The sequence below is a fragment of the Macrobrachium rosenbergii genome, chromosome 28 (genome assembly GCF_040412425.1).
Source record: "Macrobrachium rosenbergii isolate ZJJX-2024 chromosome 28, ASM4041242v1, whole genome shotgun sequence".
Classification (NCBI taxonomy): Eukaryota; Metazoa; Arthropoda; class Malacostraca; order Decapoda; family Palaemonidae; genus Macrobrachium; species Macrobrachium rosenbergii.
Genome location: NC_089768.1, coordinates 18,177,501 through 18,196,676, shown reverse-complemented (window position 1 = coordinate 18,196,676; position 19,176 = coordinate 18,177,501).

The following is a 19,176-nucleotide window of genomic DNA, read 5'->3' as shown; positions in this document are numbered from 1 at the left end:
CCCCTCTGAGATTGTGCTCTTTGAGTGTTGGTTTGTCAGGGATCATACCCGTTTTGTGGTACTGATCTGAAATACAGGTCAAAAAGAACCTTAAAAACTTCAGACCATCTTGAAGTTCTAACAATATATATATATATATATATATATATATATATATATATATATATATATATATATATATATATATATATATATATATATATATTTCCATTCCCCACATTCTTCATCGCTTTCTTTTCTTGGGGTCTATTGATATTTTTCTTAACTTTATCATGATTCTGTCTTCTTGAAGTCTATATGTATCTATGTATATGTATGTATATATATATATATATATATATATATATATATATATATATATATATATATATATATATATATATATATGTGTGTGTGTGTGTATGTATGCATGTATATATACAGTATATAAATAGAGAGATAGATAGACAGATAGATATATATTTGATATACATGCATCTATACATTTATATGCATATATATATATATATATATATATATATATATATATATATATATATATATATATATATATATATTATATATATATATTATACAGTATATAAATATAAATATATATATATATATATATATATATATATAGAGAGAGAGAGAGAGAGAGAGAGAGAGAGAGAGAGAGAGAGAGAGAGAGAGAGAGAGAGAGAGAGAGAGAGAGAACGTAACTGAACTTCTACCAATGTCGACTGGGATCAGGTCGTCATATTTTTCCTTTGTCTTAGGATCATGATTGTGTTTCCTCACATAAAAATGGAAATTTGCATCCCAGCACCACAAATTCGGCGGCGTGCAATGCCTTCCTGAATAAAGAACAAGGTTTTCTCCTCGGCTATATTTTGGGTAAAAGTCGACGTATGAATTTACCTGATGAAAAATGGCATCCACTTTGGTCTATAGCCAATAAAAGCGGCCGTTGTCATATAATATTCTTGAGAAATTATCTTTATTTTCCTTCCCTGGGAGTAAAATACTCCTGTATTATGTCTGGTACGAAATTGTTGATCTTCATCCTTTAACTAAAAGTGAATTGATCCTGGGCTATTTTATTTCCTCTGTTCGAACATGAATCTTCCATGTTTTCTCATGCTTTTTGGACCTTGCTTGCTAGATAAAATCTGTGTAACTTTGTCATCTCAGTCAATTTTGTTCATTCGCTCCATTTTTATACCAAATAACTGCTCAGAATTACAAAGGAACCAATAATGTACATGGCTTATTTTGATCTTTGCTGGTAATGAGTTAGTATATGTTTTGGTCACGTTTTTTACGGAACACTCACCCATGAATATTCGGCATTCGATGCAAAACGAGTGAGGATATAAAGCTGTCATACATAAGGTCCATAATACCTGGTGATATTAAAGCGAAATTAATCAAATATATAGTTGACCCAGTTAATTTCTTTGGTAAAATGTCTTTTATGTGTATACGAGCTTGATTGTGCGCGCTACGCTGCGCTGGAACCTGGGGCTGCCCGTCATGTCTCCCCTACCCTCTTGATCCGCTACCCACCCCGCCCGACCCGAGGCGGACAAACAAGTTTGGAGAAGGAGAGTGGATGTGTCATGTCTCCCCTACCTACACCGCAATATCCCTCGGATTTTATTATTATAGAAGATTAGTATCGGATGAAGACGTCTTTACAAGTCAAGCGAATTAACAGCATCATTTACAAGAAGTTTAGTCATAGATGAGAAGCAGCTGTTTTTAGTACTTTGTTTTGGAGATGCGAATTGGAGCTTAGTCATTTTTTTGTATGAAGCTTCTGACTCCAACTTCCTATGTCAAAGTTTTCAAATAACTCTCTCTCTCTCTCTCTCTCTCTCTCTCTCTTAAACATACAAGTTTTCAATCTAGTTGCAAAAATAAAAACATTTTTAATTCATATATCGATTAATAATTGTAGAACAGAAACATAAATGAACATTTTGAATAACAAGGGATTTAGTTACATTAATCGGCTCGTTCTTTGTGATGATGGCGGGAGAGAGAGAGAGAGAGAGAGAGAGAGAGAGAGAGAGAGAGAGAGAGAGAGAGAGAGAGAGAGAGAGAGAGAGAGAGAGAGCTGAGAATGCAAAAAAAAAAAAAAATGTCAACTATCTGGAGACCAATCCATAGAACAAATATATGCCAGACACTTCCTTGGAGTTGAAGTGAATCCAAGTAAGAATTGAATTGAATACAGAATTTAGGCCAAAGGCCAAGCACTGAGACCTATGAGGTTATTCAGCGCAGAAACGGAAATTGACAGTAAAAGGTTTGAAAGGTGTAACGGGAAGAAAACCTCGCAGTTGCACTATGAATCAGTTGTTAGGAGAGGGTGGAAAGTAAGACGGAAGACAGAGAATATGAAAGGAGGTACAGCAAAAGGAAAGAAAGGGGTTACAGCTAGGGCTACAAAGAACCTCAAGTAATGGCTACAGTGCGCCGCATGAGGTGCTCTGACGGCAGTATCCCCCCTCCGAGGAATCTTAGTTAGAGACAAAAACAAAAGTACTTAGTAATTTGAAAGAATCTGACAGACCTCTGTTAACAATTTCATGTTATGACTGGCATTCTCAAAAGACATTCTGTGTCGAATGCCAGACTGTAATGCGAGAGTTATCATCTGGCATTCATCACAGACTGGGGTTTTAGGGAGTGCCGTCATAAAGAATGGAAAACTGACTCCACAACAGAATCGTGAAATCCAACCGAGTCGGATAAGATCTTCAGGGAACCTATTTTGATGTGTATTCAAATTTCTTCAATTCCTGACTTAAAATGCATCGTATTGACCCCGTCCCCCAAATCATGTCTTTTGGAAAAATATCTCTACAAATAATTTAGTAATTATTGTGATATATTTTCGAACGATTAGGACATAGATATTACTCATACTATAATTTTCAGTTGTTTTATGATATATATATATATATATATATATATATATATATATATATATATATATATATATATATATATATATATATATATATATATATATATATATATATATAGTATATATATATATATATAAATGTATATCCTCAATGTTAACTCGTATATCTAGATTTTTGCGCATTGTATTGTCTCTACTTTGTATATTCCATGTATATGGATATTTATTATTATTATTATTATTATTATTATTATTATTATTATTATTATTATTATTATTATTATTATTATTATTATTATTATTATATAACAGTATAAAAAAGTATACAAGAACAGTTAGCTAGGCAGAGCAGGGGAAGGGAGAGAGAGAGAGAGAGAGAGAGAGAGAGAGAGAGAGAGAGAGAGAGAGAGAGAGAGAGAGAGAGAGAGAGAGAGAGAGAGAGAGCGTGGGGGCGTGCCGGCGTAACAGTGGTATGATTTAAGCACTGTCAGGCAATATAGCTATTTAGAACATTAACAAGCGCTTTACTCCACTTACAACAAATGAAGGCAAAATGAACTTATGAATCAAATCTCCGTGAGGCTCTTGTTTTCATTAGCTGCATCCAAGACCTAATCGTCATAAAATTAATGATATTAGTGTAGTGCTGTTCTAATGAATATTGCAGAGAAATTACGGCCTCGGTTGATAAATAGTTAATTACTTTCACCTCATTAACTCTGAATAATGCCTGTGTGTAGTGTGTGCATGTATGTGTGTGTGAAAGAAATACTGAGAGAGAGAGAGAGAGAGAGAGAGAGAGAGAGAGAGAGAGAGAGAGAGTTAGACTGACAAACAAGCAGTCAAATGGAAAGGGAACTCTGCCCCCCATGTAATTCGGAGGTGAATCAAGACTAATCCCTGGTGTGTTATTCATGAGGTTTTAGGTGTCTCGTCTTCCATTTTGGTTCCTCAGTCTTGCATTGCACCACTTTATGCTCCTACCTACTGAATAACAATATATATATATATATATATATATATATATATATATATATATATATATATATACTGTATATATATATATATATATATATATATATATATATATATATATATATATATATATATATATATATATATATATATATATATATATATATATATAATACATATATATACATATATAAATAAATATATAATATATATATATATATATATAAATAAATACCTGCATATTAAATACAAATCCATAAATACTGCAGTATGTAATATATATATATGTATGTGTGTATATTACTTTAATACGTTGATATTTATTTTTTTCTGCAAAATAAACAAGAACATATAAATTAGCAATGCAATCTATCTTGGTGTGGTTATTCTTGAACGTGAGATTCTATTAATCGTCAGCTACTAAGTCCATCAGTCAGACTGCGACGTGGAAAAAAAAAAAAATTACCTGAGAGTACGTTGTCTGATCCAGGCTAAATTCACACTTCTAAAATGATATATCTTATAATAACACTTGTCTTATTACGCATAAATTTTATAATCGTGAATCATTTAAAAGATAAAATACCTCCTAAACGGAGGACTGGCCACTAGCGGACTTTGAGACTAACGGTAATGTTTATTTCGGCAGAGAGACTAGAATTTAAACACCAGCATTCCTGGGTACACTGTATTGTAAGTCAATATATTGTATCGGAAAAGTATTTGTACACGTAACCGGTACTATTGTTAGACCGAGAAACACACACACACACACACACACACACACACACACACATATATACCGGGACATTTATGTACAAACATTGTGCTACAAATGTCGTTTTATCATCACCGTGACATTTATGTACAAACGCTACAAATGTCGTTTAATATCATCTTCGGGAATATCCTCGAGAGGAATTATAAGTACTGGTATCTACAGTAAGTGACTCGAACACCTGACAGTACCCTCCAACGATTTCAGTCGACGATCAAGACCATTAGGCTATCAAGAGAGGTATAAGTTAATGTCGTCTCTGCCGTACATATACCTGTCGAGGGCGGGGATTTGTACTTTGGGTGCGTGTGTTTGTGTGTATGTGTGCTCGGAAATGTGTATGCGAGTGTAAGTATATCTTACTGTCAGTAGGAAAATGTTCACACGTAAATATAGGTGCAAGGTACCTTGAAATTATGCTGATGCATCCAACTAAGAGGAAAATAATGCCCATGGTAGGGGCAACCTAGTGACCAGTTTAAGCCAATGCCCGAAGAAAACAAGAAAAATGAGAAAAAAATTAAGAAACGTTGGTCTCAAAAAAAGACCTGCCTCTTTTAGAGAGTAATTTCACAAAAAAACAATAAAAAAAAAAGCGCCGAAGTTTCTTCGGCGCAACCGAGTTTTCTATACAGCTGCTACAGCATACAGTCAAGGCCACCGAAAATAGATCTATCTTTCGGTGTTCTCGGTATAATGTTGTATGAGCCGCGGCTCATGGAATTTTAACCAATGCGTAGTGGTGGTCTATCCTATATTGTTGCCTTAAGCACGATTATGGCTAATTTTAACCTTCAGTAAAATAAAAACCACAAAGGCTAGAGGGCTTCAATTTCGTATGTCTGATGACTGGAGGGTAGCTGATCAACATACCAATTTGCAGCCCTCTAGCCTCAGTAGTTTTTAAGATCTCAGGGCGGACAGAAAAAGTGTGGACGGACAGTTTTCTTTTACAGAAAACTAAAAATGGCAGGAAAAACAGAAACAGGAAGCGAATCTCAAAGCTTGCAATGAGAGACTAGGTGGCTCGATGGGTGTTATAAAACACTCGTGAGAATGTGGTACTTGAACAAAAGAAAAAAATATCACAATTTGAATTTTAACAGAAAATTCCTGGAACCCAAGGGCGAGTGAGGTTTGGTCCACGTGATAGAGGACCCGATAAATTTCAAGTCATTAATTTGATTTTTCTCTGTAGTTCTAGTTTTACAGACAAAGGGGTGGGGAGAGAGAGAGAGAGAGAGAGAGAGAGAGAGAGAGAGAGAGAGAGAGAGAGAGAGAGAGAGAGGTGTTTATCATTACTGATGATTACCTCCTGTGAATGAAAGAAAACATAGAATGAAAGACGAGTCATCTACTGAAACAGGAATTCATAAGAGACATTTCCCCTAATACAATAAGTCGTTAAGAAGACCTTGCTCTCTTTAGAACCTCAGGTACTTCTTCTTCTTCTTCTTCTTCACTGGGGAATTAAAGAGTCCTCGGCATATGCACCGAGGCTCCTTCGAAAGAAAGGACTCATTAGACTAAGTGGATCCGAAATTAAGTCAAAATCGTTAACGTTACCCGAAAGTACTTTGCGCTCGAGTTTTTTTTTTTTTTTTTTTTTTTTTGCATTTCTCTAGTTTATTTGTTTTCGCTCCGGCAAACGCAAGGCCCATTTTGCCTCGCGCTTCTAGTGCCAACAACGAGGGAACTTTTTTCCTGTTTGTGCCTGGAAGGCACTGCAGGTGTTTACTCCTCATCTCCCGTTCTTTTGCCTTGACTTTTGCTTGCTTTTCGGCCGTCTGTCTCTTTTCGGGCAGCTGATTTTATCTAAACAGATGCAGTCGACTTTTCTTGAAAAAATTATTCGATTTCATAATCAGTGGAATCAGAAACCTCAAGAGGGTTAGCTAAATGGCCTTGTTGGTGGCGTGAGTTTAAAGGATTTTTTTTTTTTTTTCGGTTCTGAATAAGGCATTTAATTTGGGCCAGCTGGGCACCTATTTTCGTTTTAAACAAAGTAGCGATGCCATATATATATATATATATATATATATATATATATATATATATATATATATATATATATATATATATATATATATACATAATATATATATATAATATATATAAAGTATACATCTATATATGCATATAAATGTATATATATAATGTGCGTATGTATGAATGTATACGCGTGCGTATGTAATTTTTTTACTGACAGTACTATCTAACATTCGATTTTTACGACCATTTACTTCTCAAAAAGATTTTTAGTAGAAATTCTTTCCTGACCTGTATAAAGAAACAATTCTCTTTTCAGCAGTTTTTTTTTTTTTTTTTCAATTGGGTGGAACCGTTGGGGTGCGGTCTGGCCTGAGCCAAACTGAGGAAAGACTTCATAATTGAATATCAGAATTTTTTGCTAATGTCCCACGGCATACAGCGTTGAATTTTAAACCGAATTTTTCGCGTTTCTGTCTGTTAGGTACTTTTTGTGAGTTATTTTTCTGCTTTCCTTTTACTTGATCAGTCTTACTTTTATTATGAATCTTTCTATGCCTCTGAAGAATTGTAAAATCAACGACAATGAAAGATCGGTAAAAAGAGATTCTCTCTCTCTCTCTCTCTCTCTCTCTCTCTCTCTCTCTCTCTCTCTCTCTCTGTTTTATATTACTACACAACCAAATTAATCTTCAAAATTCATGATTTTCCTGAAAGAGCTTTTATTCTTTTTAATTAGGAAATCACCATTAAAACTTGTTTATCTGGAAGAAAAGAAATGACACAACTTATAGATGGATATCAAAGGTAGTCAGTTCTATTTTCGAGTTTTTCATCAGTTGAATTACCACTATTTATTTTTGTATATAAACTTACGTAACATATATATAATTGATAAAAAATCTGAAACGCAATCGATGGAACCAACTATCAATATCTCTGAAAATACAACAAATAAATGTCAGACGCACGATCATGGCTAACTTTAACCTTAAATGAAATAAAAACTACTGAGACTAGAGGGCTACAATTTGGTATGTTTGATGATTGGAGGATGGATGATCAACATACCAATTTGCAGCCCTCTAACGTCAGTAATTTTTAAGATCTGAGGGCGGACAGAAAAAGTGCGGACGGACAGACAAATAGCCATCCCAATAGTTTTCTTTTACAGAAAACTAAAAACGATACGAAAGAAATGATAACTTAGAACATTTGGAAAATTACATGAAACCAGCAGTATTGTCTCCAGTTCCTTTATTCCGTCATACATTCCATTACTTTTTCTGTTAAACGCCATACTCTACTCCCATTATTCTTTACTTTGCAAAATAACTTTCATCTTCTCCCGAAAATCAAACCTTTCTCGATTAAAAATACATCTCTAGAGACCCGTTTGACTTAATTATCTAAATGCATGAACTTCGAATTTTCCCATAATATTTTACGTATGACCTTTTTACCGATTCAGAATAACAATATCTAACCACAAGCACCTTTACTTTATTGTTATTATCCTGAGAGGTGAAGTATGGTTTCAGTGAAAATCCAAATCGATCCAGGCGAGGTCATTCCCAACACGAAACATTATATATTGAAGAAAGAAAATTCTTGCCTACTATTTTAAGAAGAAGTTATAAATTTAAGAAAATATAAATTCCAGAAACAGAGTCTTTAAGACTGCTTTAAGAACATAAAATAGCTATGATATAGACTTTATTTGCTACATAAACCTAATGACATACGTGTTATTTTCATATCATAATAATATTTCAAAGCGTATGCAGGTAGACTCTTAAAAAATCCTTCGTGTATGTTCAAGCCAAATAGATTTATGTTTCAACAGAAACAAATGTAAACGATTTTCAGAAATAAAAGTTCGCAGGAAGACTGTTAATGAAATCTGGGGCCAGTATCAAAGAGAATTTTGTATAATTACTTTTCATTATATATATTTGGATGAATCAAATTCAAAATATTATCACGAATACAACAACAAATTTACAGCAACAGAAATCTGAATATGATGGAAAGTAAAAATATATTAAACAAAAACTGGCAGATTACAGGCAAATATCCAAGAATGCTTAATGGAGTTTTGGTAAAATACTCAGTAATGCTAAATGATTTTAGCTGGTTTGCCCTTTTTAATATTGAATTTCATAAAATAGAGACTGAAACCTTTCCTAATCGCTAGTCCATTACTGGGTTTTATGCAACTACTGAATCTATTTATGTTTAAGCCATATTAGAGCTATGAGAAATGTGAGTTTTTTTTATAATTTTTTTACACAAACTGTACAAACATTGTTTTTATTAATACACCAGGGAAGCCTCGTACAAGCTACTTATGATATATACTACAGATACATGTTTAGTGATGTTATATGCATTTACTTATTTATTAATTATTTTTTTTATTTGTTTATTTTTTGGTTTATTACGGGGAGGGTGATAAGGAGATTGTCTTCACATTCCTATTCATATCGTGGCTGCTTCTTTGCAGAGCCCCTACTTACGACTGATTGCTTTATGCATTTTAATTTTTATCCGTTCTCTTTCGTCCCCTTTCATTTGGCTGTCTAACTTCTCAAGCTTTACCCTGCTCTATTCTTAATAGTCATTTAAGAATACTTCCTTCGGCTATCCTGTGAGATCATAGCATTGTAACACCGTAGTATCGTTAATTAGTATAATAATAATAATAATAATAATAATAATAATAATAATAATAATAATAATAATAATAATAATAATAATAATAAAATAAACGTGAAAACTGAATGAGTTTCCGTTGTTTGAATCATGTCCAACTTTTGAAAGTAGGGAAATTGATTACCAACCACTCCGTTCATTTTGGTAACTCTTCACTTAAGCTCTAATATGTTTTGTGTTTTTTTTATATAATGAATGTTACATAAATCCCCATTTCAAAATGAGGAATATAATCCCTACTCCCTTCTTTCTTTGTTAGGATCCATTATTAACCGCAAAGCAACCGCTAGATCTTCTGTTCTACATGTATAGCAAAAAAATTATTATCTTGTGAAAGGACGATAACGAACGTACAAAATGAAACCTGTTGGTATTGGCATGCATGACTGGACAAGCAGTGGCCCAAATGCTCGTGCTGCTTTCTGTGCCCAGAATAACAGACATCAACACTTATAAAAGACGAAGGTTAAGACTAGATATGAGTATAACGAAAATGCTTGTTATTGGTATATTCCTAATCAAAGGAAGGGCATGCAGTTACGATAAAAACAAGTAAAAAATGCCCCGAAGTTTCTTCGGCGTAATCGAGTTTTCTGTACAGCCGATACAGCGTATAATCAAGGCCACCGAAAATAGATCTATCTTTCGGTGGTCTCGGTATACTCCTGTATGAGCCGCGGCCCATGAAACTATAACAACGGCCGGGTGGGGGGGATTCCTATATGGCTGCCAGATGCACCAACATGGCTAACTTTAACCTTAAATAAAATAAAAACTACTGAGGCTAGAGGGCTGCAATTTGGTATGCTTGATGTGGAGGTTGATGATCACATGCCAATTTGCAGCCCTCCAGCCTCAGTAGTTTTCAAGATCTGAGGACGGACAGAAAAAAGTGCGGGCAGAAAAAGGGCGGACAGAAAAAGTGCGTACAGAATAAAGTGCGGACAGAAAAAGTGCGGACGGACAGGCAAAGCCGGCACAATAGTTTTCTTTTACGGAAAACTAAAATGAAGCGTAAAATCTGTTAAATTGGATTTCCTCGCGTCTGATCATTTGCCAGACATTAAAAATAAATGTAATGAAGATGTGTCTGAGAAAAATGCACCAGACTTGCCTATAAAGACTTGAATTGAATGACCAATTTCTAAAGTCTATATAGCTATGAAAGAGAGAGACAGACAGACAGACAGATAGAGAGACAGACGAAGAGAGAACATTATGCTATATGCAAATTGGCCTTAATACATGCAAATACGGTAGAAATTTCCCGAGGCACAAGAATGCTTCAGGGAACCTCTGTTATATCTAGCCCTCCGGGATTTCGTTTTTTAAGCATAATTCCACTAAAAGCATATTATATACCTTTTAATGATGATCTTAGTCCTTGGTAATCTTTATATACTCTAAACCATTTTCAGTTCCAATGGGTTTGTCAGTTTTGTTTCTGAGATCGCTGATTAAACCTAATCAAAATCACGGGTCAAAAATATCGGAAAGAGGAAAATCAAATTAGACTGATGGGAACAACAAATGGAAGCAATAACATTATCATAATTTCGAAGATCCAGAGAGGGGGAGAGAGAGAAATAAGATAAGCATTAACGTTATCAAAACACGCTTGTGGGATGGCAGCGAGGCTAGAGAGGAAGGGAGAATATACAGTTTTAACGAATAATATAATTTTCCCCAGTGCTTGCATGTTTAGCAAGCATTCTGGGAACCTCAAGATTAACAGGTTTTTCTTGATCTTCTTAACTAGAAGACATGTAAGTTTTATTCACAAACACACTGTTCTTCCAGAGAGAGAGAGAGAGAGAGAGAGAGAGAGAGAGAGAGAGAGAGAGAGAGAGAGAGAGAGAGAGAGAGAGAGAATTGAATTGAACTGAATATAGAATTTGGGCCAGAGGCCAAGAACTGGGATCTACGAGGTCACTCAGCGCTGAAACGGAAATTGACAGTAAAGTGTTTGAAAGGTGTAGCAGGAGGAAAACCTTGCAGTTGCACTATGAATTAATTGTTAGGAGAGGGTGGAAAGTAAGTTGGAAGAAAGAGAATATGAAAGAAGGTACAGTAAAAGGAGCGAAAGGGGTTGCAGCTAGGGGCCAGAGAGAGAGAGAGAGAGAGAGAGAGAGAGAGAGAGAGAGAGAGAGAGAGAGAGAGAGAGAGAGAGGGGGGAAAGAATGGAAGAGATTCCAAGTATTACTTGCTTTGTGTAGGTAGCATTAATACTAAATGATTCTAAATATATAATGAATATATTCTTTTCAGCGCATTCCATATAAATGTCTAATGCTTCCGAAATACGAGCTATTGTTGCTTAGGCTTCCTGTAGCTCCGAGGATGATGATATCAGCGCCACGTGAGTCAGATATTTTTTACAGAATATTTAGTTTTCTCTCTTTTTTTTTTTATATACACGTGATCATTATGGGCTCTGAAATTTAGTTTTTCTAAGTTAACTGCCTTTTAGTTTTATTCATATAATAATAATAATGATAATAATAATAATAATAATAATAATAATAATAATAATAATAAATAATAAATTAACTCTAAGTTTTCTTCCATACACATTCAATATGATATAATAATAATAATAATAATAATAATAATAATAATAATAATAATAATAATAATAATAATAATAATAATAATAATAATAATAAAACCTTTAAGCATATCAAGACCATTAATGGCTGCTTTCTCTATAAATTTTAAAATGTGAAGAAGTTCTTCGAGGCCTTTTGGTACAATGCCTCAGAACCATTTTCTTTTTCATTAACTACGGCTGATGGTAGTTTACGGCACACTATTTCTATCCATAAAGCGAATCCATCTCCGTAAGCAAGGCAAACTCGATTTTTATCCAGAATATTTCCTTTTCTTTGTATATTTGAGGAAAACAGTAACAGCATTAAGATCCTAACGATACATATTCCTGGTATGATAAATATTTAGGTTTATAAGTTACCGTCAAGAACTTAACCGCATTAACACGCATTTATATATATATATATATATATATATATATATATATATATATATATATATATATATATATATATATATACATACATACATACATACATACTATATATGTGTGTATGTGTGTGTGTTGTGTTGTGTAAAGTGTTTAAAGATGGATATGTTTGTTGGGTCACAAGCCAATGAGGTTCTACAAAGAAACAAAATCAACATAAAAACCATAAGAGTTAGAAATGAATTTACCATACACCAACATACTGTACATACATTCGGAAAACACTTTCCTAGTCTGTCAGCCACTTCCACTCGTTTCATCAAAAAACTTCTATGCTGGCATATAAATTGTCAAATATAATGATTGTAATTATATAAAATATCAAACGATATAGTTATATTGTCTTGTCATTTAACATTATGCAACTTCGACATAAATTACCTGTTCTTGAGTATGAGTGTATCTCGACAACATTTCGCTGCAACCATAAATATTGGAAATTCATTGACCATACATTCGAAAAGTTCCGACACCAGATGTGCATTAGAATATACCACAAAATTCTCCGTACCAGAGAAGGGCCCTAAAATGCCACCAAAATTTCAAACTGGTCTTTCGCTATATCTCAGATCCTGGCTGGTTTATAGACCTTTTTATAGGCTGAAACTTTTGTTCCAACCCAGAATTACTTCGATCAATCGTGGAACTGTAGGACCTGCCATTTTTCTGCTAGCTAAAGTCTCTAGGACTGAGCTGAGTTGAGCTTGTGGAACTAAGTGTCAAACCTTAGAATTTCCGTATTTATTTTTAGCGATTTTTTGAAATGGTGTTTTAGTTCAGAGGCTTTTCAGACTTGACTACGAGATGTTTTAATTTTTGTGATTGTTGCTGTTTCATTAATGAATGGAACCAAACACCTCGTATAAACTCTTTTCATAAAGGTTCGATTTCCAGTTACTTCTTGCGTGATGCTGCCAGAGTTTACCAAGAGTTATACCATATAACATATTGTGGAAATTACTCTAATTATTTTGTTGTGAAACGATACTAATCAGCTTTAGTATTTGCGAGGCAGATGCTGAAATGTCCTTTAAATATGTAAAACTAACCTGACTTCTTTTGATTACGCTCTGCTCTCAAACCTGAACTTCCATTTATTCTAACTTTTGCCTCAACCAAATAGTTATCAGATATACCTCCAGTCTCCCGTTTTCTAACCATTACTTTCAAAAAAAAAAAGCAATGAAAAATGAGTAAAATGGATATCTGATATTTTGACGTTGAAGTGCAAGTCGTACGTATGGGAGAAAAACGGATGTGGCAATCAAGAAATATATTACCTGCTTTTTAACATTTTCACGGAAAAATGGATGCGGCTGAAACAAAATGCAGTGCTAGAAGGATGATTACATCAAATTTACATCGGTTTAAGTTTTGCAAACAAAAGCTTACGTTATTGTTCGATTCCGTAACAGAGACAATGGAGCTATTTTAATACTCGGAAACGTAAACAAAAGCTACATGGATAGGTTTTGTTTCAGCTCGAGAATATTTACCATTTGTATATTGTTTTGGGCAAAGAAACTTTTTTGTGTATTTGAGTTATACAAAATGGAAAACAGAACGGCCCCCTTTAGATATGGTACTTTGGCATTCAGTGTTAACTCTAGTAAATTATTGGAGTTCGAATAGAAATTACAGTACACATGCATTTCTCTTCCTATGAAAAATATTGTCTGCCTTACTTATTGTTACTTTACCTTTAACTTTGATATGCCGCGTAATTAGTGAAACGGCAGTGGTACTTATGCTAATGCTTTAAGAGGAATAATTAAGGTTTCATGGGGTCTTACTTTACATTTAAATTATTGGGTGTTGTCTGGTGTTATAATTGCCAAGATCATTGAAGACTTATGTCACCAGAAGAATAGTGTTAAAAAGAACTCTAATTACCATTAGATGTTTTCAAATTTCAAACATAACTTTATGTGTCTTCTTTATTTTAAGATCAATAGGTAATGGCTATACATATGATGCCTAAGAAGTTAGCCTACTTTGAGTTTCTTAAAAGAAAAAGGAAGCAGTTATCAGTGTTATAATGTCTGGAGTTTGTAAACTGAAGTTTTCTGAGTAACAAAATTAGCGAACTCACTGTCCCCTGACTGTAGTGCCAAAAAGGTGACATATTAAAAAGGAAAAGAGAGAGAGAGAGAGAGAGAGAGAGAGAGAGAGAGAGAGAGAGAGAGAGAGAGAGAGAGAGGTAATATAATTCCATTGTGTAATATGAGAGAAAAACTAACACTGGATGAAGATTTTTTTGCGAAATGAAGGTTGTTGGTTTTTTTATAAAGTCTCTTAATCTTAGCATAAAACACACACACACATACACACAGACACACACGTACACGCACACACACACCCACGTGCACATACACACGCACGTGCACACAGACACGCACACACACGCACACACACACACACACACACACACACATATATATATATATATATATATATATATATATATATATATATATATATATATATATATATATATATATATATATGTGTGTGTGTGTGTGTAATGTCCCCTAACAAGCAACAGATATATAGGCAGAGAGGGAGAGAAAGAAAGAGAAACTTATTTAGGACTCCTTCATATAAAAATAAAAACTAGGATGCTCGTTTACTGTATGTAGCAGATTAGATTACAAAATTAGAACCTCATTATCGCCTTCTTGTTCTCAAAGTTGTGTCAACAAGCTTTCGAAACCTTATTGCTTTCAGCACAACTTTCATCATGAAAGAATAGTCTCAGCTAAAATCAAAGAAGTTTTAAGATTTTAGGAGACTTTATCTTGAATGAAATCTGCTTAAGCTTTCAAAAACAGTAATGTTAATCGAAAAATCTATTTTTGATGCTCGGAGGAGGAGGAGATACGCAACAATTTTACCCATGTACTTTCATTATTATTCATAGAAGTATGCAAAGTAATAAGAAATTATATATATATATATATATATATATATATATATATATATATATATATATATATATATATAATATAATTTCTAATTACATATATATGTATATGTGCATATATACACATATATACGCACACACACACACACATATATATATATATATATATATATATATATATATATAATTTCTAATTACATATATATGTATATATATATATACACATATATACGCACACACACATACACATATACACATGTGTATATATATATATATATATATATAATTATATATATATATATATATGTATATGTGTATATATATATGTATATGTATATATATATATAATATATATATATATATATATGTATATATATATATATATATATATATATATATATATATATATATATATATATATATATATATATATATATATATATATAATTTCTTATTACATTGCATACTTCTACGAATAATAATGCAAGTACATGGGTAAAAGTGTTGCGTATCTCCTCTTCTTCCGAGCATCAAAAATCACAAATAGATTTTGCAATTAACTTTACTGTTTTTGAAAGCTTAGGCCAATTTCATTAAAGATAAAGTCTCCTAAAACGTTAAATCTTCATTGATTTTAGCTGAGAGTATTCTTTCATGATGAAAGTTGTGCTGAAAGCAATAAGGTTTTGAAAGCTTGTTGACACAACAAGTAGGCGGTTTGAGAACACTTTAGAAGGCGATAAAAATGACTGACGTCAGGAACCGTTAAACTTTAGTACCAATTGTTAAAACTGAAACCTGAATGAGTGGTAAAAACGAGGAGGAATTAATAACTCAACACTTAATAAATGTTTCTAACCCTCCTAATCAATCGCATCGTCCCCTTCAGTTTTTCTATATCTCAAAATGTTTAAACCCTTACTGCGATACTTAGTTTTCCCTAACCCTTGTGGTAACAGCTTCATTTCTGTTACTTCTACCACATAATGCCAAGAAAGGTAATTTGATAATTGTCACCGGCTGATACATGAGCATTCTTTGTTTCAGTTAATTTCTCTTGGTAGCTAAAACTTTAACGCTGTCTCCTGACGTCAGTGAGGTTTTTAAAATACTTTCTGAAGTGTAAGGCCACTACTCAATGAAACATGTTTTTAATTATCTTTGGTTTGAAGATATCTGCTCCTAACCCATTTATTTTCTATTACATCTCCTGCTACTTGTACCTTATTTTTATCTGCGAATTATAAATGTACTTTTGTACCTCGAGGGGAATTTTCCAGTGGTGGCGCAGTGTTATGATTCTCGGCTACCAGTCTAAAGGGCCGGGGTTCAAATCCCGCCGCTCACTGATGGCTCAGATTGTGCCACTGCAAAATTCCGGCAGCCCGTCAACCTAACGGTCCGAAAAAAAGCCGAGAGGTTCAGTAGGAGAATAGGTACCAGCCCTTTGGCTGAGAAGTTAAACAGTGGGCTTAGTGACACACTAGCCACGTGTCATAGGCAATGGAACACCTGCCACCCCCCACCCCCCACTGGCTGTCGGCCTAAGAAACAGATCAACCTACAGAGGCCCAGAAGGACTTTAAGAGGAAATATGATGTTGTGATCTTCTCTCCTGCTAAAAAAAAAAAAAAAAAAAAAAAAATCCTTTTTTTCACTGGAGAATAGAAAGAGCTTAGCTCATGCTGGCATGAATCCAGTTTAATCCGTCAACTACAATACAGAAAAAATGTAATCTTTTGTCACTGGGATTCTCAACAGTTTTCGAGAGGTAAAAGTTTCTCGTCTCCTGATATAGAGTTCAAATATTTTCTCTCTTATTTTATAATAACTCTCCTTTCACCAGATCGAGTGCATTTCTTTGCAAGAATAAATTTTGATAACTAGCTATTTAATTTGTCTCCACATTCAGTAACTCGAAGATAGTTGCTGCAAGTCTCAAATCATATGCAAACAATGCGTATCATTTCAATCGTGAATATCTGAAGTCTAATTGCTCAGCAGTTATATATAAGTTAATTAATACATTTTCTTGATTGTGAACTAGATTTTTTCCCAAGCTGCAGAGGTATTGAGTATCGGTTTCAACTTTCAATATCATTATTTTATGCGCTGACTGGTCTTCTTCAAGCCCTAAAATAAAGTTTTATTTTAGCATAAACGACATTTAATAACAGAGAGAGGAAGAGCTTATCATTTTGCACGAGAAAAATATTGTAGCTAACATACACGACGCAACTGGGATACCCGGTGCTTAAATGAGCTGGAAACTTGCATTCTTCTTCTAAAAATTATATTCATTTAACCATCTGGATATATTCATTCAGCTTTCATAAAACTTCATTTCATCTAATAAAGTAATGGAAAGGAAAACACCAATATTAAGCCTCAACATATTTGCTTTTGATCCCGATATGCATCAAAATTCCATGAAAAAATGTTCATTAATCGATAATCATATGGAACACAACATAAAGTATTATACAACTAAATACAAAACAAAATCCTTCTCTTCAGCGGAACAAAAAGCCAGCTACATTTTAGTTCCGAATGATTCCGTAATCTGTTAGTGTCACGAATCCCAAAGGAGAATCGTTTTACATGTATTCTGTACCCCGAACAGTTGCATAAACCTTTTGTATCAGTTCAGAGGCGCAAACAATGACGGCAGCAGCTTTTGTTCCCGCGAGTTTGGAGCTTTGCAACTGTCGCAAATATTGCTTGCGAACCGCCGAAGTTTTTTTTTTTATTTCCCTCAAGCCACATTCGGGATATTTCATAGTCATATCTATCAGTCCATCTATCTATTTATCTATCTATCTACCTATCAAATTATTGATCACAGATCTTATTAAAAGTGTGCACTCATACACTCGTCATAGCGTCAACAAACAGCGCGAAAAACTTGTAATGTATGTGCTTAGTTTTACTGCTATAGAAAAACCTTAACAACAAGGTATTTCCATAATGTTGTATATTTAACTGCAGTATATTTCTTCCGGGAGATGGTAAAATCTTCCTCCTTCTTATACTCGATGTTGGTTGTGCTAAAATCAAACTTAGTTTTTAGATTTTAAGAGAACGAACCAACACGTAAAAAAAATAGAATATAAAGCTGTCTGTCCCTTTTATCCAAGGATTACTGTACTGACTGTCCCTTTTTTCCAGGTATTACTGTGGTGACTGTCCATTTTATCCAGGTATTACTGTGTTGACTGTCCAATTTTATCCAGGTATTACTATGGTGACTGTCTAAACATTGATACAGAATTATTAATCACAGGAAAGAGAAACATTTTTAATAATAGATTTCTATGGTATCGACTACACGAGATAAACCGCAGAGTTTATTTACAAATGAAATAAGGTAAGATAAACCCTTAGGGTTTATTTACCACAAGTTACAAAGGGAAGGTGTAAGGGGAATGGGGGAAGGGGAAGGGGAAGGGGTTAATAGTTTGAAACCTACCGTATTATCTAAGTTGGGTCAGATGATGGCCACGTGCCAAATTTTGTCTACATCGGTCTAGCAGTTCGGATTTCTATAGTGCACAAACATACAAACAAACATACACAAACATATCTATATATATATATATATATATATATATATGAGTATATATATATATATATATATATTTATATATGTATATATATATATATATATATATATATATATATATATATATATATATATATATATATATATATATATATATATATATATATATATATGAGGTGTGTCTATTAAATGAAGAGACTGATTAAATAACTCACCTTTACTTATATGTATTACAAACTGAATGCTTGTCCCGTTCAATATACTCCCATTTGCACTA